The 23,491-nt window shown below is 35.0% G+C and overlaps 1 protein-coding gene across 7 annotated transcripts in view; it reads right to left on the bottom strand.

Annotated features, from left to right (window-relative positions):
• CNTN4 (contactin 4) overlaps positions 1-23,491 on the bottom strand; it is a 979,069-nt gene that overhangs the window by 829,268 nt on the left and 126,310 nt on the right. For 3 of the 7 annotated variants that reach the window (XM_074404877.1, XM_074404884.1, XM_074404883.1), the window contains exon 2: positions 10,359-10,510. The exons of the other annotated variants lie outside the window; for them this stretch is intronic. The gene's annotated coding sequence lies outside the window, so the exon portion shown is untranslated. The remainder of the gene's footprint in view (positions 1-10,358; positions 10,511-23,491) is intronic. 7 annotated transcript variants of the gene reach the window in all.

A 23,491-nucleotide genomic window follows, 5' to 3' on the forward strand; every position in this document is an offset into this window, starting at 1 on the left:
AAGGTAGATCTCAAAAGAAAGCTATGAGTTTGCCAAGTTTAAGAGGACAGTAGCAGAGGGAAATAATCCATTCCACGTAGGGAGACAAGTTATTTGCTAAGTATGGAAGTATACAAATACAGACGCATGGAGGATTGAAATGATGAGGCAAATTAGGCCATGCTCAGTTTGCACTGGATTTTGCATACCAAGCTAAGCACGTCAGCTGAAATATTTTAAGAAGAAATGGTACAGATCAGAGCCTTCAAATTTTCCATCTTTTGTTCTAAATTCCTGCTGTACTTTGGAATATCCATGAGTAGACTTGGACTGAACTGTTCTATGTTATTAGTGTTTTTATGAAAAGTTCATCAACTCCCAAACTACTGGTTCCCTGTGAGATCATGAGGCCCTGAATAAAACTTCTCTAACTGCAGCAAGTAATTTGTGAGGCATGATATTATTAGTCTCCTTATAGTTTTTACTCCCACATGCAGAAGGGTGAAATGTCCAGATACATCTTTATTCGTTTTGTATCCATAGATAGATACACTCAATAGAGCACAGGAAGATTGAATTGACTATTCAAGGACAATTTTCTTACCTCTATAAGTTTAAATGATGCTTACTATGGTGTACACTTATATATTTTGGCCCTGTAATCTACCATGAACTCATTGGAGAATTGATGTTAAAAAAAAGTGTCTCTCCTTCACGTTTACCTGTGTAACAAACTTGCACATCCTGCATATGTATCCCTGAATTGAAAAGTTGGAAAAATCATTGTCTGTACTTTAAGCTTACTCTTATGAACCCTTTCGTAATGAATCCCTTTTATCTTAAGTCTGAATAATACATATATAGCCTCTTCCTCACCAACTTCATATTATGATATGTGGACCCAATCAGATGAAACATGTGAATGGATTTATTATGTTCTATGACATGGCAATCAATAGCGATTATGGCTGACATTACTGCTGTTATTTACATTAATAATAAATATACATTACAAAAGCAAAGCAAGAATGGTCAAAGAAAATGTCTATCATTTCTTGATTTTTATTAGACTTTCTTCCTGACCCTTAATTTTAAAATTATTATCCATTTAATATCTTTTAAAATAACTGTGTTCTTCCCAGTACTAACACAAGTTTTCCATGGTCTTTCACCCAATACCTAACACCAGATGCAGACATTTTTTTCTTGTATTTCTCAACATTTAGGAATTGTGTTTGAAGTTAAATAAATGATGGCATGTGATGATTTATCCAATGGGGCAGAAAACAAGAAGATAAGTGAGATCCTATGAAAAGGAACAGAAATAATTGGCTCATTCACTGCAAACACAGCACTCAAGAAAAATCAAGCCTAGACCTCTATTACCTTGTCTGGCATACTGTTTTAATTTTAGAAAACAATTCAATGGAACAAGCCTGGATTGCTTAGAAGAGCATGACTTGAGCCAGTGCAAGGAACATGGGGAGGACAAGTACACAATCTAATTGGGAGGCAGACATAGAGAGAATGTGTTTGGCACCAAAGTGATGTGTTCTAGGTGAGCTCCAATGGAAAGACAAGCTTAGGGTAATCACCTAGAGCAAGGAGTTCTGACTGTAGACATCTGAAAGACATTGCAGGAGATGCACATATTAAGCTAAATATTAGAAGCCAAATACAGCTTTGGGGGTAAGAACCAGAAGGAAAGAGTATCCCTGTAAAAGAGAAGTGAATGAGCAAAGGCAGAGTTAGGAGCAAATAATGAGTGAAATGGCAAGTGATAATAAGTAGCAGTAGGATAAGAAACATGATGAGCTGATGTTTAGAAAAGTGAAGAAATAATCATGGGAACACTCTTTATGTCAGCATTTTAACTATTTACCCAATGCCTGGAATACCAAGCAATAAAATGTAAGCAATAAAAATGAAATTAATTTACTACAGTAATTACGATATTTACAACTTTTCTAATTAGTAGTACACTGGCCTCTGAAAATAAGTACACCTAAGTGCTCTATTTCCATATTCTTATAATCTCAAGTAACACACAATAAATATCCATTATTTTAATTGTTTATTTTTAAATATTCCCCTTAAAATTTGTTTATATTGATTTGCATTCTTTTGACAGGGAATAACACATTTATATATTTCCTTTGTCAATGCCATGCTGAAAACCACCCTTTGCCATAAAAAGATATTTTTTACTAATGGCATATAATCAAGCATGCACTTCATTAGTCATTAAAACTTGCTACAAATATTCAACAGTGGTGTAGTAACTGCAGTGAAAACAATGAAACTGATTTCAAAATGTAATGCCTGTGATTTGTCTCATAAAACACAGAAAAAACGCCCTGTGAAAAAAGATATGCAAAGAACATTTTATTCCCACTTGATTTACAAATGTTTAAAATATCATTTTTAATATCTAGCATTCAAAACTACATTCTTAAAATGGTACTGTGTCTTAATAAGTTTTATTGCTTGGCATTACCATTTTCATATGAGTTGCATAGTTTTCCTAAACAATGCAATGACTAAGCTTCCATATGTAGGTTGAATCATATGGAACTGACACTATCTAACTATTGTTCACCTACAAAATTGTCTTATTGCTCTAATATACTAAAAATCATAAAATCGTAGGACTTCAGAGTTACAAAAAAAGTTTCAGAAATCTAGTGGGGTCTTCCGCCTGGTTTATAAAAATTCCTTCTGATATGAAGTAATGGTCATTTGATATCTGCTCTTGGTATGTTTGGAAAAAAGAGCTTAAAATAATACACGAATAGTAACAAAAGGAGAATTTAATGCAAAATAAGCCCAATACTCAGATTAAATGTATCTTTTCCCTTATTAACCCACTTTAGATAAGATTTCATTTTAACTAAAGGAAAAAAGGAAACATATCTCAAATGAGTATCTAATGCCACAGTATGAAAGACAACTGAAAATAATTTAGTTCTTTAAATGTCCAGAGTAAAGAACATCCAGGACTTACTATCTAGACTAAAAAAATATAATGCATTTATTTCTCTAATTTCAAACAAAAGGAACTAAGATTAGCATTCTTAGATAACACTCTTTCATTTAAGTAGCCTGGAAGAATCAAGTGAATTATTCAAGTCCAGAAAGGAAAACCACTAAGAAAATAGATATTTTAATGCTCTTCAGCCTGCAACCTATCCAGGAAGAGAGAAACCAGATAAAAGATAACCTTGAGCTAACAAGGTTATGAGGGATTCTTTCAAAATTAATGATTTTAAGATGGGTCAACCTTAAGTTTTTATGTCAGGTAGGATAAAAGTATACAGAGAAGGAGACTACCTTCCTAAATCTGCCCTTGTGCCACAAATACTGAAAGAAAACAAGAACATTGTTGACCAAATAAATCAATTGTACCCTTTTATTGTTGTATCCCTATAAATGAATTTACCTTTTTTCCTTGTTCCCTGTAACTTCTTAATTTGTTAATTATAACAAGAAGACTGCTGCTGCAGTCTTACCAATACAAACTTATTAACCTCTAACTTCAGCTTTTGAAGCATGAAATAAAAGAACATTAGTGACCATAAGATTAATCCCACCCACTATATGAATAACGAACTGAGCTTAGAGAATCTGAATTGCCCAAGATCCCACAGCTTATAAGAGTAAGATCAGGCTCCAAAAGACTTGTTCAACACTGCTGGCCCAGAGTGTGATGGCCTAACAGGATAAGATACTAGCCCCTTTGTTGTAATTTGGTCATTTTTGCTATGAGATTTGAGGGGATGTGTTTCTGTGCATGTATTTGTGTGTAGCTTAGACAAGCATTAACAGAGTTAGGAGTCAATGTTATACCCACTAACTAATCTTTCTTAAATGGTCAGTAATCCTTTTTAAGTCCAAGGATGGTCCACATAAATTAAACTCTGTAATGACACAGGATTATCAGCAACTGGGTAACCAAATACAAATCACATTATTAACATTGAATTACCAAAGTATAAATTCCTAAAAGAATCAAATAAATTGCTAATTCTCCACTAAATTAAAAGGTATTAAAACAGAGAACTTTGTACAAAATAAAAAGGTATTAGGTTGACTAACTTAAAAGATGACTTTTGAGAATTTTTCTAATAAAAACAGAGCCAACTGATAATTAAAAATGAGAACATATAAAATAGTTTATACAGGAGAAAGTTAGGTTCCAAAATGCACAGTTTGGCAACATTAGGATTTTTAACACAGCAAAATATACACACTTTCTCAAAAATTACCAAAGATTTAAAGACAAATACATAGCTGAAGGTAAAGCACTAAAGACACTGAAGATTGTATTTAGCAATTCACGTAACAAATTTAAGATATTTTCTAAGACTTGCTTAATTCTGAAAAATCTATAATTTTAATATACATCAGCAAAATTTCATTTTTTCTATTATTTTATTTTATTTGAAAAGAATTTTTGGACTATACATTACATTAAAATTCACCTACTATCTTATAGTTTAATATAAAATATATTGCTGTTACATTATTTATATATTATTTATATAAGATTTAGCTATCAATTCCATAATTCATAAGGAAAAGTAATCCTGTCAATATCAGTAATCAAAACTGGTATACAATTCTAAAAGATAATACATATTTATGTATTCTATCACCATATAATTATTTACTTATTTAAATAAAGTGGTACATAATCCAAAATATATTATTCCTCAAGTTCAGTTGTTCATAGCCTGAAAATTTAAAAAATAAACTTGACAATGAGGAACAAATCTAGACTCTTTTTTTTTGTCATTTACTCTCCAGGGGTATTGGTTGTTTTATAAAAATGTCTCAATGACGAGTTATATTAGAAGATGTTCTTTACTAAATTTACAGAGGACCTGATTGTATTATGATATTCTACAATCTGTTTAATAAGTTACCCAGATGAGCAAGAAAATTATCACAGTAAATCTATTTCAAAAACAGCCTATAGGCTGATTTAAGTCTGAATATCTGAAGTAAGCAAAATTAATTATTTAATCTTCATATGAAAGTCAAACTCGGGGCTGGGCACAGTAGCTCACACCTATAATCCCAGCACTTTGGTAGGCCGAGGCGGGTGGATCACGAGGTCAAGAGATCGAGACCATCCTGGTCAACATGGTGAAACCCCGTCTCTACTAAAAATACAAAAAATTAGCTAGGCATGGTGGCACGTGCCTGTAATCCCAGCTACTCAGGAGGCTGAGGCAGGAGAATTGCCTGAACCCAGGAGGCGGAGGTTGCGGTGAGCCGAGATCGCACCATTGCACTCCAGCCTGGGTAACAAGAGCGAAACTCCATTTCAAAAATAAAAAGAAAAAAGAAAAAAAAAGAAGAAAAAGTCAAACTCTGTCTCACTTGAAATTAAGGGATAAATTTCCTAAAATGATAAAGAATAACAATATTCATTCTTTACAAACTACATGAAAACAGCTCCCTTCTTATCACTTACAGTTTCTCTAAAATCCCTGCCAAACTTTTAGAACGGAACTAAAATATTTTTTAAAACATGAAATCTAACCTTCAAGAAGTTTATATTAAATAAGTTAGATAAGTTGCACAACAAATATAAAGCTTTTAAATGGCATAAGAGCAATCCAAGATTTAGAAATTCCTCTCTTTTTTTACTCTCAAAGATTTTACACTAAACCTTTCTCCCTTTTTGCTTTTCCTTCTGTTTCTGTTTCTGAGACAGTGTCTTGCTCTGTCGCTGAGGCTAGAGCGTAGTGGTGGGTTATAGTTCACTGCAGTTTCAACTCCTGTCCTCAAGCGATCCCCCGGCTTCAGCCTCTGGAGTTTCTGGAACTACAAGCATGAGCAATGGCATCCAGCTAACAGTAAAACTTTTAAATTTAAATTCCATGTGATATCCTGTCTCCCTTTCACCCCTCCTATGTAGCCAATCCACCACTAAGTGGAAACCATTTTACTTCATTCACATCTCTTCATCATCTTCACCACCACCTCCCCACAACTTATCATTCCTGACTTCACCTACTTTAGTAGCTAGTAGGATCATCCCTCCTATCTTATCCCTCTTAAGATGCTTCACTGTCTTCCCATTACTTATAGAGAAAAGCCAAAATTCTTTAATCGGCCTAAAAATCCCTGCATTGTCTGGCCTTTGCCAAATATTCCCACCATCTCATCCTCTACCATCCTCCATGTTGCTCTCTGCAGTCCAGCTACACTGAAGAAGTTTCAATTCTTAAAATGTGCCATGCTCCATCCATTTAAGGGTGTTTGTATGTACCCTTTCTTCTGGCGTGCTCTCTCTCTTAACGCTCTTCTACCTATTCATTCTATCTCCCCACTTGATATGTGATCTCCCTTGCTATCTCCTTCTCTTTTATGATTGTGATTTGTGACTGCAGCCTTAACTGCCCACTAAATGAAGGTGGCATCCTGATGTCTAGCATAGAGCCTGACATCCAATAAATATTGGTGAGTGAAGTTAAAGAAAATAAATAAAAAAGATAGTTCAATGACATGCATTTTAAATGTCCATTTGGATCCAGACATGGCTCCTGTTGCATTCCCAAGAGAAATAATTAACATTATTCCTGATTCCCAAAACAAAAAGTATTGGGTTTAATAACAACCTTTTAAAAATGTTCACTGCTTCTTGAAGACTAAAATAAAACAAGCTATTAACTCTTTGCATGTAGTTCAATGAAGTGAACACAGCAGGTGTTGAATATATGTGTATAGAATAAAGTCAGTTTCACTTTACAGGACTTTTCAATTTACAATATGTTTTCATGCATATGATGTCATTTAGACTTTGTGTCAAGCATTCATTGGGCATCTAATGGTATTATCTTAGTTCACAGATAAGGAAGTCAAGTCAGAGAGGTTCAATGGGTGGCCTGCGGTTTCACTGCTAATCACCAGAGTGGACTCTCCTATCTTCAGCTCCTGCATACTTCCTGCCAAATAACAGAGTTTTATCAATGACCCAGAGGATGTAAACTTAACAATTGCTCCCAATGAAACTATCCTGTAACTTAATGACGATTATATTGCTGCTACACAGCATTTTCATAATATATGTACAACTTATAGTACTTCATATCTAAAGAAGCACTCACTTAACATTCCTCAAAACACAACTTGACCAACCTCAATTTCCTGAACCCTTTTCCACTGAATTAAGATGGCCCACTGCTGTATTTCCTATAATAACATTTCTACTTGCACTAAATTTTTGACTGGTTTACTGAAATCTTTCCTTCAGCTACATTTTATGTGCACTGAAGCAAAATAATGCCTGTATTTGTATTTGTATTCCAGCACTTAAGACCATGCCTCTCTCAGAGTGGCCACTGAAAACCAGGGTGTTAAGCAGATGCATTGTAATAGGAAATAAATGAGTAAATGATAGTAAATAAATGAATTAGTCCAAGAATATACATAGTACGAGATGTTCTTGTGACTTCTAAGTTAACAAAATTTGAATCTAGCGGGATTATTTTACTGAAATCTAGTTCTCTAGTTGGCATAATAAACATTAATCAAAATACCTAATCAAATATTCATCATATAGGATAGCAAAGCTCTTCTTACTAAAGAGTTAACAGACAACAAAATTTACATTGGGGAGAAATCTTATTTTAAGCAGAGAGAAGATTTCAAAAATTTATAAAAACAATTATAGGAATTATTAGAAAAGGGGAAAAATGATAATCAAATGTGTTAATGTCAAAATTTTAAAAGATTAAATATTTACCGTAGCATGTTGAAAACAGGCTAAGATATTCCCTTCCTGGATAGATATTTGAAGTTCTGTGTTTGTAACTGCATCAAAGTTAACATGGATAGTAATAAGCTGCTTAACCTAAGTAGTTTTTAGGTTATCATACTATGCAAAATCCTAGTATACATAACATAGATAAATGTACAAATTGATAATGTTGACATCATTACATCTCAAACTATTCACAATAATTCTTGATTTCAAACTCTATTCAAAAGACAAATAGAACAGGCAAAAGTAAGTCCCTTTTGTCTCTGAAATGTATAAACTTATGGGTCTTCTCTGCCAATTGGTTCTTTTGTTAGTTCTGAGTAAGCTCTGAGACAGCAGATCTTATCTATATCACAGATAAGCCAAGATAAATGGGAACTCAATTTTTTCCAAATAAGTATGGCCTTTTTTTTCCCCAGAAAAATAAACTCAGTGCAATACTGTTTAAAGCAAGTGAATAGATTTTGTAAAAGCTTCAAGCAACAAGAAAGGCAAGTTTCTGGTCTCCAGTTAGCATAAACTTGAATCTTCTGTGAGTGAGAAAATACTGAAAATAAAATCACATGTTTCTCTGGCAAAGAAATGGGTGCAACTTCCTAAACAAGAGAAAAAGGGAAGACAGAGAGGAAAAAGAGAAATATGCTGTTTGTGAGGATCACACTCATAAAATGATCAAGCTTCTTTTGGAATAGCTGATAAAAGATTAAAATAAAATTTCTTTATGACAAAGGCAATCCACAATGCATCTGCCTCATGCTAAAGAAAATAATTGTACTTTTTCCTTACTCTAGGTATTGTACCCAATCTTGCTACTTTCATAAAAGGGCATTTAATTAGTTTTCTTAATAGAATCATCAGCATAAGTCCCCATCAACAATTTCTTGGTGCAGTGTCAGGAATAAAGGCAAATCAGATAAGTAGCTCTGTATATAAATGAGATGAACAGAGACTAATTCTAAAAACTGATGAAGTTTGTAAGTCTTAGCCAGATACAATGAAAAACTTGTAGAGATTCAGAGTGGTGGGAAAAAATTATAAAATAGATGCAAACCTTCTTGGAAAGCCAGGGGGATTTGCAAAACCTTGGGAAGGATCGAGCCAAAGGCAGCGGTTCTTACCCAGAGGCAATTAGGCAGAAAGGAATGTAAGGGGGTTTATCTAAAGAGCTTGTTTACTCATGTGGTCCTAAGACAGACCTTTGAACATCTGTGGGCATGTGGGCTTGTGACTGCTCTCTACTGGGGTGAGGAGAAACAATGTTATTACCCATAATTGGTGTTTGCTTTAGGCCTCAGGACCTAGCCTTTATTTAATCATTTGTAGGACTGCTCTCTTCAAAAAAGGCAACTATGTTAATTATCCACAAGTATGTTGACTAAAAGCCTCTGTCATTAAATCTACACTGAACAAATGCCTGGAGTGCCAGCTGGTCAGGGCTCGGCTGCTGACTCTTTACAGCACCCTTCTCAGTGTCTGTAAGTGGCCCAGACCCTCAGCCCACTCTTCCATTGGATATTTGTGTCTGAGTGCATTTGTTCACCCATCACTGGGTCCAGGTCCGCTGGCTGGACCCAACAAAAACTTCTTTTCCCTTTTTTTTTTTTTTTTTTTTTTTTAAGATGAAGTTGCACTCTTGTTGCCCAGGCTGGAATGCCATGGTGTGAACTTGGATCACTGCAACCTCTGCCTTCTTCCAGGTTCAAGCAATTCTCCTGCTTTAGCCTCCCAAGTAGCTGGGATTACAGGTGTGCACCACCACGTCCAGTTAATTTTATATTTTTAGTAGAGTTGGGGGTTTCACCATTTTGGTCAGGCTAGTCTTGAACTCCTGAACACTTGAACTCCTCAAGTGATCCACCCACCTCAACCTCCCAAGAAAATTTCTTGAATGCATATCCATTACTGGTTTTCTTGCCAAAAGGCAGGTTGCCATTTCAAAATCTACCAGATAAATTATCAGCTGAAAACAAGGAAAAATTCCTAGATACCTGACAAAGCAAGGAATTATATGGCATTGCTGGAATTATGAAGAAACATTACTAATACTAACTGCATAAAGCAGATTTTCCAGGTGATTCTTTTTGTTTGATTTTCTTCTGGCTTTTGCTATGCTTTTCACTTCTTATTTAAAAAGGGCATGAAAACTCACTGGGATCAAATTAGGGAGTCCTGACTTCCATTGACTTTCTCGGAAAAGTCTTATAATGAACTTCTTCATGCAAAATTAGAGGAGTAAGCTAGATGACTATCATGTCCCTGTAACAGATAATAACTATGATTTCTGGATGATTCCACTAAATGGCTGCTTTGTTAAAAGGTTTATTTGGGGGTTATGGGGGTAGGCACTGAAATTAGCACCAAGAAGATGGTCTGAAGATTCTCAGCAGATTTGATTTCCCAAACCATCTATGCCTATCCTGGTTCGCTGGAAATAATCCTTAAATAAGTGCTATTATTTCTAAACTAAATAGTATATGCTGAATAGTATTGGCCTGGTTCAGAACAGCCATCTATATGCTAATCAATACATATAGCCATAAGGGAAAATGCAGAATATATCACAAGACTGCAAAAACCAAAAACAGGCAAAGGCTTTTTAACTTACCACTTAAGAGATTATGTAGAAGCCACAAGGTGGAGTTATGAGTGTGTTTCTAGTAAAGAATGCCATCTACTGACAATGAATCATTCAATATTCATATAGTTTTATTGAGTGAAGAGTCAACAGTGGATTTCAGACTGGGATCAGTGAAGAATCTGGTATGTAAAAATAAAAGGTCATCAATTCTTAGCATCCCTTTGGGGTTTCTGTGGGTATATGCTTAATAACTGTCATATCTCAAGACAGTTATTCAGTCTGACCCCCATTTCGTTAAAAAATATAAACAGAGCAGTTAACCAGGCTTGAATAGTTCAAATTCTCTTAACAGGTGTTCCATTAACCAATTTCTTATCAGGCACTCAGATTTCTAACAAAAGTGATCAATCCATTTCAGAAAAGAGAATAAGGACTATTCATAAAAGTAGAATCTGTCTTCCTGGGTCAAAAACTTCCTCTATCTCTTCTTTCCACTAAACTTTTCTTATGACTTTCCACTCATAATAAAGTCATCTCATTTAGAGCTTGTTAATACCTTGGTCAAGTCATTATTTAGAGGTAGAGGGTGACAAGAGCTAAGAAAAAGAATTAATCTCAATCATAATTTAAAAATGTAAATGAAAACAAATATATTTTCACTCTTAATGTTTTTGTCTATTGAGCAAGCAAAGACCCAAAGTATTACACTGTTGATAAATGCCTGAGGTAAGATATTTACATACATCTTTTGTGAGTGGCTTCATTAGTATAAACTCTATGGCATTATTTAGCAACATTTATAAAAAGGAAAAACAGCCTAGCTATTTTTAGCTATAGTGTTTAGGCAGCCTGTTACCAGTAGTAATAGCTACCAAAATCGGGTTGTTATAAAGATCAAATCAGATAATGTATAGAAAGAATATAGAAAAAACTTGCCTTGTACTAGTATTTATAAGCATTGATAAATCTTACCAGTCGTTTTCATTCATTCATTCATCAAACATTTGGAGTATGCTATGTAACACAGTATAGTGGAAAAGCTCTTAAGCTCTGGAGCTAGAGATACTTGAGTGTTAAGTTCAACTACTCTGAATGTTTCATGTGGCCCTGTAAGGCCTGTGAAATTGGGATCAATTATAATAATTATACTAATTATTTAGCATGCTTTGGGCAGTTAAATGAGGCACTGACTGTAAAAATTAGCACATTTCCTGGTTCAGGTTATTGTTTTTTTATTATTATTGGATGATGATGATGATGTAATCAAGGCATTTTAGAAAATACTACAAAATTTCAGACAAGTCTCAGAAGAGAGTTAAATTTGCAAAGGTTTAAGAAAAGTACATGTGTATGCTATATATATCTGTATCTAAAACATGGTATTTAAATGCTCTCTGGTAAGCTTTGTCAGTTATACTTATAGAAATATATAATTCATGCATAATCCTATATGTTAATTTCACAGGATGTGTTGTACTGTGTTAATAAGAAATACCTAAAAGACTAGGAAAAAACACCAAAATCCTTGCAATCTGAATTGCAATTACTATAATTTTATCAGGACATAATTGATTGAATAAGTTGAAGAGTACTTTAAATATTTTCTGGCTTTTTCTTCTCTTTCTACAGTAAAATTACATTTTAGTCATTATCAACCATTCATTTTAGCTATGTAACAAAAAGAAAAAATGAGAAGAAAAACTACATTCATTCAATTTTAACCCAAAATAACCAATTTTATTCTCGTGAGCCTTGGATGTTGCTAAGGTACATTTCTTAAATTATAGTAGCAATTTTTCCCCAGAAATCTTCTAATTTTGTTCCAATCATTGGAGTCATGTTTATGTATTTCCTATACATAGATATACCGCTTCCTCAGAGAACTCTTTGAGAATAGAAGCTCTTTATTAGATGATTGAATATCAAACAGTGAGATGACTAGCTGGTTAGGTTAAAAATATAAAAAGACATTTACATTTAAACATAAAGGAGATCATCTGAATGACAAAATGTGGGGGAGTTAAGGGGATGGATTAGAGAAATTTCCTCCCAGTCCTTTTCTTTGAGCTTCTCTGTGCCTAAGCATGGCAGTTGTACTGTCATGCTCTTCAGAGCCAAGCTGCCCTACTTGGTAACCACCACTAGCCAGATGTGACTATTGAGTATTTGCCATGTGGACAGAATGAATTGAAGATTTAGAGCAAAGACTGAGTCAGCAAAGATCAAAAGTTTTACACTCATTGGTAAAGCATCTAACTGGTAATTGTTTTAATATTGATATAGTTGAATGATAATATTTTTTGACATATTGCGTTAAAATGATTTATTAAATTTTACCTGTTTCATTATACTTTATGGTGTGACTACAAAAAACGTTTAAATCGTATTTTTGACTCTCATCATATGTATTCATGTTTTTTGAAACAGACTCATTTTGTCACCCACACTGAAGTCCAATGGCATGATCCCCACTCACAGCAGCCTTTTTCCCCTGGGATCAAGCGATCCTGTCACCTCATTCTCCAAAGTAACTGGGACTAGAAACATGCAATACCATGCCCAAGCCAATTTTTTTTTTTTTTTGTAGAGATAGGGTGTTTTCTATGCTGCCCAGGCTGGTCTCAAACTCCTGTGCTCAAGCAATGCCTCTGCCTTGAACTGCCAAAGTGTTGGGATTACAGGTGTGAGCCGTCACACCTATCCCTCACATCATGTTTCTATTAAACAGTACAGAAACAGAACATTACTATTCATGATACAGATATATGACATGTATTCTTTTGTATGCACTTGTGGGTGCTTTGGTGGTTCTAGTAACTAAGATGGTCTCTAAAAGGGAATATAACCCATATTATCTGTACAATCCTGTCTTCACTGGGCATGGGAAGGCTGGTTCATTCACATTAGGTGGGTCCAATTTTTCTCCTCTCGAATTGAGGCACTGCCCAGCATTGTGCTCAAATTAGAAAGCTTGAGTTCCTGGCTAGTAAACTTGGACAAATCACCAAAAACTTCTGAGTCCCTTTACTTAGCTGTAAATTTCTTGATGTCTACCCGAACAACCATAGTGCTATAAAAATCACACAAGATACATATGAGAGCTCTTCAGGTTGTACATACCATGGCACTTGAGGTGGTATTAATATTTAGTTTTATACAACTAAATGGTATTTGGAAAAACTGATAATTGGCAACCCATACAAATTGCAGCAAAAATACCATATCTGTGCTGTCGACGCACTGCTGTACAGGACAGGTGGCAGCTGATTTATTCAATCATAAGTCACAGCTGGAATTGCTCAGAAATGGTATCTTTTCAAAACAAGTAAATAGATTTGGGATCTCTAACAAACCTTAACAATGATGATCACAGTAGTAGAATTCAGAATGGAGAAACTTTAGGTTAAGAACAGATTAAAACTCCATGATGTAGAAGATGATGCCGATTGTTTCCTGACAGTCTGTCTCCCTCACTTTTTCAAGCATTCGCTTATCAAACATTTGGAGTATGCTATACCACACAGCACAGTGGAAAAGATCTTAAACTTTGGAGCTAGAGATACTGGAGTGTTAAGTTCAGCTACTCTGAATGCTTTATATGGCCCTGTAAACCCTGTAAAATGGGACTAAATTATTAATAATTATTAGTACTTATTCAGCAGGTTTTAAGACAAGTAAATGATGCACTGATTATAAAAATTAGCATAATTTCTGGTGCATAGGGCTCAGTAAATATTAGTTATAACAATGCTTACTATTATTTATTTACTATATAAACACGAAGCTACTTTAAGACATGGGCTGTCCCCTCAAGATACTATCTAGACTATAATTTTTCAGCTATGTCTAAGAAAGTCTTAGATTAGATATTTTCAAATACCCAGGTAACTATATGAATATTAGGCTGTAATTCTAATGTTTAGCGCTATATAATTAGTCTTGATTTTTTTAAGGATTCATTTAAGAAGCCTCATGATGTTTATGAACTGAAGTGCATTTTGCCTAGCAGATTTCATTTGATCAGTCTTTTAACACTGGACTTCAAGAAGCTCATGTGGAAACAGTGGTTCCCTCTGCTACCAATCTTAAAGCTAGGCTAAATATCCTATAAGTTGGACCGTTTCTGAAATCATTTTTTAATAACACCCAAAACCCATTATTACCACATCCTAATGCAATAATCATTTACTGTGGTCCTATGAGATAAATGACGAAATACATCAATAACTTTTCAACTCCTTTTGTAGACCTGGTTCAATAAACTTAGTATGAACAACCATCATCTTAGCCAACTTATTTTTTCTACAATAAATGAGTGAGTGGCAAGGAATTCCAGAGAAAGGCCCTATAGGCAAATTCTGCAAGACTAGTGCATTAGAGTCCTCAGAATAAAAGCTGCAGCTATTTGTAATCATTCTTATATATAGCAGAAGCAAACAGGATCCATATGGATGCAGACACGTAATTCTGACTTCTGTCATCGAAATGAACCACTAATTTTCTCTTAGTTTGTAGCTATAAATTAATTTGAGATGTTCAAATTTCCATATTCTTAAATAATCACTTTCACATTAATCAACCCTATCCTATTTAATAAATATTAATTGGGTAATAGAAGAAAATCTCATTTTCAAAAGACTCACAATGTTGTTTTTAAATAGTTCTCAATTCTAATAGTCATTCATGTATATTACAAGTTGTTGTAAAGATTACACCTAAAACTCAGCTCTCGGTAAGGAAATTATTTAATCATCAGACCCTCAATCTTCTAATCTATAAATGAAGATAATAATATGTCTATAATACCATCATTTGATACATTAGAAATAATGTATACATAGCCAAGCCCTTATTACACTCTTATCATTACTGTTGATGATGGTGTTTTCTTCATTTGCTAAGGTAGAGAGATCTATAAACTTCTTCAAAAAGGGTCAGATGATATATATTTTCAGCTGTGCAGGCCATACATTCTCTTCAGAGCTACTTACCTCCACTGTTGTAGCGTAAAAACAGCCAATACTTAAATAAATGAGTGAGACTGTGTCCCAGTAAAATATTATTTATGGACAATAAAATTTAAATGCTATAAAATTTTACCATGACACGAAACATTATTATTCTTTTGATTTTTTCCACCACTAAAAATGGTTGGGGGCAACACAAAAAGAAGTAGAGAAACAAATTTGGTCAGTGGGCTATGGACTGCCAATTCTTTGGCTAGAGGAGTTTGATCAAAATGAATATGAATTAAATACATAATTATTTGGTCAATTTGTTTTTGAAAAAATATCATTTGTAACAAACTAGAAATGCTTTATACTATATACAAAACCATATTATTTTCATTTAATTATCTTTAAATTCTGTTGGCAATCTTTAGAAAAATGAAACATTTTGTTTTCACTAAACACCCTTCATTTGCAGATCTTTCAGTAATATTTTATTTCTAATATCAAAAGTTCAACTATGGTTCTTCAAAGCACTGCAAATAAATTTACTTTGAGTGCTTGTTAAACATATTGCTTATTTTCCTTACTAAACTAACTGTGGTTTGTGAAACAAACAAATGAATCCAACATACAGGATGTAGAAACAACTTTCAATAAATAGGTCTTCATTTACTGTTTAATCCCCTTTCTGCCACTGACTTAAAAGCATCTGCCAGGAAGAAGTGCAAACACCATATTTCTACAGTTACATAATGTTAATTATAATGGAATTACACTACAAATAAAATCTTAATCATGCTGGCCACTCTTCTCTGTGTTCTTATTACTTACCCACAGACTCCCAATCCATTAGATGAATCTGATTTGGTCAAAAGGTCAAGGCATAATAATTTAGTTGAATATGTAAAGTGGGGCATAATCTTTTCACCCCTTTATATCTTATGCTTTTAATGCTGGATTATATGCAAAATGAATAAGGACACTAAGTATTAGTCAGCTATGATGAGACTATGAAGTTGGCTAATGAAAGCACCTAAGAATGGGCTGTTGAGGTTCATATTACTTGCTCTCTTGGCATCAACTTAAAGAATTTGGGACTATTTACCTAGCATTCTTAATCTATCCATATTTCATAATCTGCCAACTTGTCTTCTTGAATGTATTCGCAATGAAAAGTGAAAATATAGAAAACGTTTGTCTTTGTGTAAAGATAAATAATAAAAGTTTGCAAATCCACAAAATAGGTCTCTCCCTTTTTTTGGGTATGACATGCCACTGGTACCCAAATAATTAAAAAATGTCACCATGATTGCACATATCTGCAAATAAATAAATACACATGTAGTAACACAATGCAGCATAGAATAGGTTACATTCTATTCAGTCACTTACATATCTGTGTGACTTTAGATAATTTACATGCCATTCTGTGTCTCAATTTCTTCATCTATAAAATGGATAAAATGATCATAGCTACTGCAAAGAGTTATAAAAATTATAGTAGTTAATATTTTTAAAGTTCTTGTAAAAGGATCTGGTACATAATAAGAAATATATGCATTTGTTAAATAAAACAAGGGCCAAAATTCTTATTCAATAATTATAGTCTATATAATTGCTTCATAATACTTGCATTTTCATAGGTCAGTACTAAATAGCTCCTTTTAGATCTCAGAAAGAAAGTTTTAACAAACTTAATAAAGTTCTTAATAAAGAAACTAATAGTCCTATCCATGGTAAATATTTTCCTATGATTAAGGTGCAATGGAAATCTAAGGGTTGTTTGCCGCAGATACCACTACCTCTGCACATAATGAAATGAAATTACAGGGCAATAGGGCACTTATTTCTAAAGCAGCTAATAATTAAGGTGCTGTTAACTGGCAGTGTAAAAGATTTGACTTCCCCACGATAACCCTGAAAAACTTCCACTTTAGTAGTTCCTGCTCTGTATGTAAAGTCGTTATGCTCAATTCAGTGTTCTTTCCTCTTCCAGAAATCCCCTTAAACTGCTATTTCCAAACTCACAATTCCTCATCAATAAACATGATAAGATTCTTACGGAGCCCAAATAACAGTATACTACTTTGCTAACTATTATAGAAAGTGTCAAAATGCATAGGAGGCAACTCCAACCTTCAAGGATATTATAATCTATCTGGAGAAACAAAACATAATAACACAAACAAGTAAGAACCTAATGGCAACATAAAACCATACAGCAAGGAGGTAAGAATTATATATGTAACAAAAAGTAAACATGGGTGCCATATTTTGGTGTCTTATATCCACACAATGCTTTTACCAGTATTTTAACAAATTTATTCCCCGCTTCCCACTCTAGTCTGGAAAATAATCCCTGGTAAATACATTATTGTTTTGGTATTATGGATTACCGAACAGAGCCTCGGAAAATCTAAGTAACTTACTTAAAGTCTAAAAGTTAGAGGAAAAGCTATCGTGCAGAATCCAAATACTTGTACTCAAATCTATGACTTTAAAACTACAGTGGGGTCACACTATCCCCTAAAAGGAGAAACCTGTAAGATTCAAGTACTTAATGACAACTTTCTAGACAGTAAATGTGAGCCAGTTCATGATGAGTGGGATCAGATGTGGGCAAGCTGATGGCAAAGGAAGGTCACCTCAAATGGGGAATGGTGTCAGGGCAGAAATAAACAGCAAAAAATGCAGCACAGTAAAGAAAAAGTTCATATCAACGACTTGAAGTGGAGTGCTTGGGGAAAAGGCCCATGCCAAAAATAACAGAAAAGTCATGAGCTAGTATTGTACATTTTCCATTGGCTGTGCCAGATATGGGGGAGGAGGATATGGGTCTTAAAGCAATTTCACTGAGCCTTACCAAGCTAAATTCAAACCTTAGTACTTCTAATATCACTTTATATCTCTTGAATATCTGATATGACTTATAGACTCAGTCAATCTGATTAATTCGGGAATCTCAGTGCCAACTGATACCCCATATTGAGCTGACAGGATGTACTTTAGTAAATCTTAACATTTACTGCACACTTAGGATGTTAGAAGCATTGTGCTGAAGTCTCCTATGTGATCTCATTTAATCGTCACAACAACCATAGCAGGTGTGTCAAGGATTTCCAAGACCAGCCTTCTACTCAGAGATACACAAGAAGTCACAGGAGTCCGAATCTAAGATGTACTCATGGCATAAACATACAACAACTGTGCAGTAATGGTACACAGCTGGATAAGACAACCCAGTTGAAGTCTGGAGGAATCCATGTGCAAGCTTCCTTACGCTCCCTCTCTCCCATGAGGTGGCCTCACAGACTGTAGTCTTTCCCAGGAACAAAAATGCACCAACACATGTGGACAATTTCTGTCCAGGAATGCCTATTAGGGACTCAGCGCCCAGGTGGGTATTTTTTGAGAGGAGCAGGTGAGGGAAGAAAAGCTGGTCATGTAGCTATGCTCTGCCTACTGTTGATATTCAGGACACACCACCCCAAAATATGACTGTAGAAGACCAGAATGTGCCAACCTGAAATATGTTTCTTTGGCATATATTTGGCTGGTTATTCTAAGAAACTGCAGCCACAGGAGTAGCTCTGAAAAGCTGTCCTTTGGTAAAAGAAAGTTACACCTATAAAAGAAATCTAAGTTAGTAAAAATATCTCTATGAGGGCTAGTCCAGACAACTTTTATTATCTGAAAGACATTTGTCTGCATAAGAAGATACCCTGTATTCACCTCACCCTCCTATATCTTACCTCTCCATACCTACCCACTTGCCACAAAGCCCCAAATTCCTAACTCTTTCTGTAAGCTCAGGACACTATATAAGCTTTAATCATCCAACCCTTCTTCAAGTTGTGGAACCCCATTTTGTGGGAGGGCTGCACTTACATATGTAATTAGGATTTTTTCTCCTGTTAACCAGCTTTGTGTCAATTTAATTTGTAACCTAGCCAAAGAACCTAAAAGGGAAGAGGGAAGCCATTTTCTCTCCCCTACACTACCATATACTGCAATTCCACCCCCCCAGAAGGATGCAGGCAAGCAGCAAAACCCACACTATACAGTCTAGGCATGGTGATTCACTATTATCAGTAAAGGAGAATTTTATATCAGTACAAGCCATGATCCCAGATGCCAGCTAAGGGACATTCCCATAAGCCGGCCTCTCTACTAACAGCATTCTCAGGGCTACTCTGTCAACTTGTTTCTGCACGAGAGTTAATAATAATTATTACTCCACAGAGATGAAGCAACTGAGGCCAGAAACATTAAGTAGTTCATCTAGGGTCCTAAATACTCTAAAAATCAGACAGTGTGTCACCTTGACATCTCCCTTAAAAAGACGCTGTGGTAAGGGCTTATAGATAAGAAGTTTACGGTGGCTCATGCCTGTAATCCCAGCACTTTGGGAGGCCGAGGCGGACAGATCACGAGGTCAAGAGATCAAGACCATCCTGGCCAACATGGTGAAACCCTGTCTCTACTAAAAATACAAAAATTAGCTGGGTGTGGGGCGCGCGCCTGTAGTCCCAGCTACTCGGGAGGCTGAGGCAGGAGAATTGCTTGAACCCAGGAGGCAGAGGTTGCAGTAAGCCAAGATCGTGCCACTGCCTTCCAGCCTGGCACCTGTCAATGGAGCAAGACTCTGTCTCAAATAAAAGTTGTTTCAGTGGGGATACCAGGAAATAGAAGGGGGAAGGATAGGTGGAGGGATAACTAGAAAACATGAGAAAAGCAGGGATGGAAAGCTAATCCAAGTGAAGGTTATTAAACTGGTTACCACCATGGGTGCCCAGAGGGCAAGTGGATAGTACAGTGTAAAAATACCTTCCAAGTTGTCCACCTAGAGCAGTGAAGAAAAGGAGTGCCTTTACTTACTGGTACTCCATTCCTCTTTGGCGAAGGTTCCCAGAAGCTATTAACTCTCAATATTTGGTAAACCCTAACACAGAAAACAAACCCTGAGGCAGAACACAACCCGATTTTGCAGCTAAGGTGGGAGCCAAAATTTGCACACAAAGAATGCAAAATGGAGCATAAAACATGTTAGCACAAGCAATATGACTTCCTTGTGATATACTTAAGTCATCATGGTAGGCTTCTGTCAGATTCCTTTATGATGGATTAGAAGTCTGTAGTTGCTTTTAGGGGTTAGAGAAGGAAATAAATAATGTGGATAAACATGATGGTGGTAATTCCAGTGTTTGTTTAGTTTGGAGGGAGAATGACAGAATGAAAATCTGACTTACAAATTCCATGCATCTCAGCATTCTCCTCAGGAAGGACATTTGATAAGGCTAACAATAGGTATTTATAAAGATAAATTTTACTAGGGAGTCTCAATCTAACTCATTTTTCTGTTTGGTACCCTGGTGTGGTGTGTGTGTGTGTGTGTGTGTGTGTGTGTGTGTGTGTGTGTAAATTCTTATACCTCTTAAGAATTTTATTGAGATATAATTTATATAATGTAAAATTCACCCCTTTAAAGTATACAATTCATGCATTGGTTCTGGGTCTATTTTTTAAACATTAAAAATAAAGTATACGATTCAATCGTTCTTAGTATTTTCCAAGCATTGTTGAACCATCACCACCATCCAATTTCAGAACACTTTCATCTCCACAGTCAGCCCCACATACTTTACTCCCATGCTTTCTTCGGAGTCACTGCCTATTCGCCTCTCCTCCCAGCCCCTGGCAACGACTTACCTACTTTCTGTCTCTATGGATTTGCCTAATCTGGGCATGTCATATAAACAGTATCATACAATATGTGATCTTTTGTGACTATTTTTTATTACTTAGCAGAATGTTTCCAAGTTTTATCCATGTGTAGTACATCAGTATTCCTCTTCATTGCTGAAGAGCATTCCATTATATGGATATATATACATTTTGTGTACGAACTTATTCAGTTAATGGACAACTAACTGGATTGATTCCACTTTTTGGCAACTATGAACCCTTGCTATAAACATTCATACACAAGTTTTAGTGTTAATGTATGTTTTCATTTATCTTGGATATATACCTAGTAGTGGCATTACTGGGCAAAATGGTAACTCTATTCTAGTATTTTAAGAAATTGTTAAGATGTCTATTAAATTGGCTGCATTATTTTATAATTCTACCAGCTGTGTATGAGGGTTTCAATTTTGGCACATTTTGCTTATTATTTAAAAAGATTTATTACTGTCTTTTTCATTATAGCCATCCTGGTAAGTGTCACTGGTACCTCATTATGATTTTTATTTGTATTTTCCTGATGACTAATCATTTTGAGCATTATTTCACATGCATGCTGGATACAAGTATATATCCTCTGAAGCTGTGTCTATTCAAACCCTTTGCCATGTTTTAACTTGGTTATTATTCTTGTTATTGCTGAATTGCAAGAGATTTTATATATTCTAGATACAAGTCCCATATCAGCTCTATATGGACAAATATTTTCTCCAACTCCTTAGGTTGTCTTTTATTGCTTTAATGGCAGCCTTTGAAAGATTTTTTTTTTTAATTTTGATAAAGTGCAATCTATCTTTTTCTTTTCTCTTATCTAAAGAGAATGCCTAATCCAACATCATGAAGATTTTCTCCCATGTTATCTTCTCAGAGTTTTGACTTTTATATTTAATGAATTGCAATTAATTTTAAGTTACTCTTTGTATATGGTTTGACATGGGGGTCTGAGATATCTTGAGCTATATATCAGCTAAAAGAAAGAAATGTTAAGGTAAATGAAAAGTTTAACCTAAAATATGGATGGAACATATCTCAAAATAATAAAAGCTATTTACAACAAACACACAGCCAATATCATACTGAATAGGCAAAAACTAGAAGCATTCCCTTTAAAAACTGGCACTAGACAAGGATGCCCTCTCTCACCATTCTTATACAATATAGTATTGGAAGTCCTAGCCAGAGCAATTAGGCAAGAAAAAGGAAAAAAGGGCATTCAATTAGGAAAAGAGGTCAAATTTTCCCTATTTGCAGATGACATGATTGCATATTTAGAAGACCGCATCATCTCAAGCCCAAAACCTCCTTAAGCTGATAGGCAACTTTGGCAAAGTCTCAGGATACAAAATCAATATGCAGAAATCACAAGCATTCCTATACACCAACAATAGACAATCAGAGAGCCAAATCATGAGTGAACTCCCATTTACAATTGCTACAAAGAGAATAAAATACCTAGCAATACAACTAACAAAGGATATAAAAGATCTCTTCAAGGAGAACTACAAATCATGGATCAGGGAAATAAGAGAGGGCACAAACAGATGGAAAAACAATCCATGCTCATGGTTAGGAAGAATCAATATTGTGAAAATGGCCATACTGTCCAAAGTAATTTATAGAATTAATGCTATCCCCATCAAGCTACCATTGACCTTCTTCACAGAACTGGAAAGTATCATTATAAACTTCATATGGAACCAAAAGAGAGCCCACATAGCCAAGACAACAAAAAGAACAAAGCTAGAGGCATCACACTACCTGACTTCAAACTATACTACTAGGCTACAGTAATCAAAACAGCATGTTACTGGTACCAAAACAGAGATATAGACCAATGGAACAGAACAGAGGCATCAGAGGCAACATCACACATCTACAACCATCTGATCTTTGACAAACTGGACAAAAGCAATGAGGAAGGGATTCTCTATTTAATAAATGGTTTTGGGAAAACTGGCTAGCCATATGCAGGAAGCTGAAATTGGACCTCTTTCTTACACCTTATATAAAAATTAACTCCAGATGAATTAAAGATTTAAACATAAGAACTAACATCATAAAAACCCTAGAAGAAAACCTAGGCAATATCATTCAGGACATAGGTATAGGCATGAACTACATGACTAAAGCACCAAAAGCAATGGCAACAAAAACCAAAATAAACAAATGGGATCTAATTAAACTCCAGAGCTTTTGCACTGCAAAAGAATCATTAGAGTGAACTGGCAACCAGCAGAATGGGAAAAAATCTTTGCAATGTACCTATCTGGCAAGGGCTAATATCCAGAATCTACAAAGAATTAAAGCAGATTTACAAGAAAACAAACAAACCCATTCAAAAGTGGGCAAAGGATATGAATAGACACTTTTCAAAAGAAGACATATATATGGCCAACAAACACATGAAAAAAATGCTCCTCATCACTTATCATTAGAGAAATACAAATCAAAACCACATGGTGA

Source organism: Saimiri boliviensis, chromosome 8 (assembly GCF_048565385.1).
Source record: "Saimiri boliviensis isolate mSaiBol1 chromosome 8, mSaiBol1.pri, whole genome shotgun sequence".
In the NCBI taxonomy this organism is placed as follows: Eukaryota; Metazoa; Chordata; class Mammalia; order Primates; family Cebidae; genus Saimiri; species Saimiri boliviensis.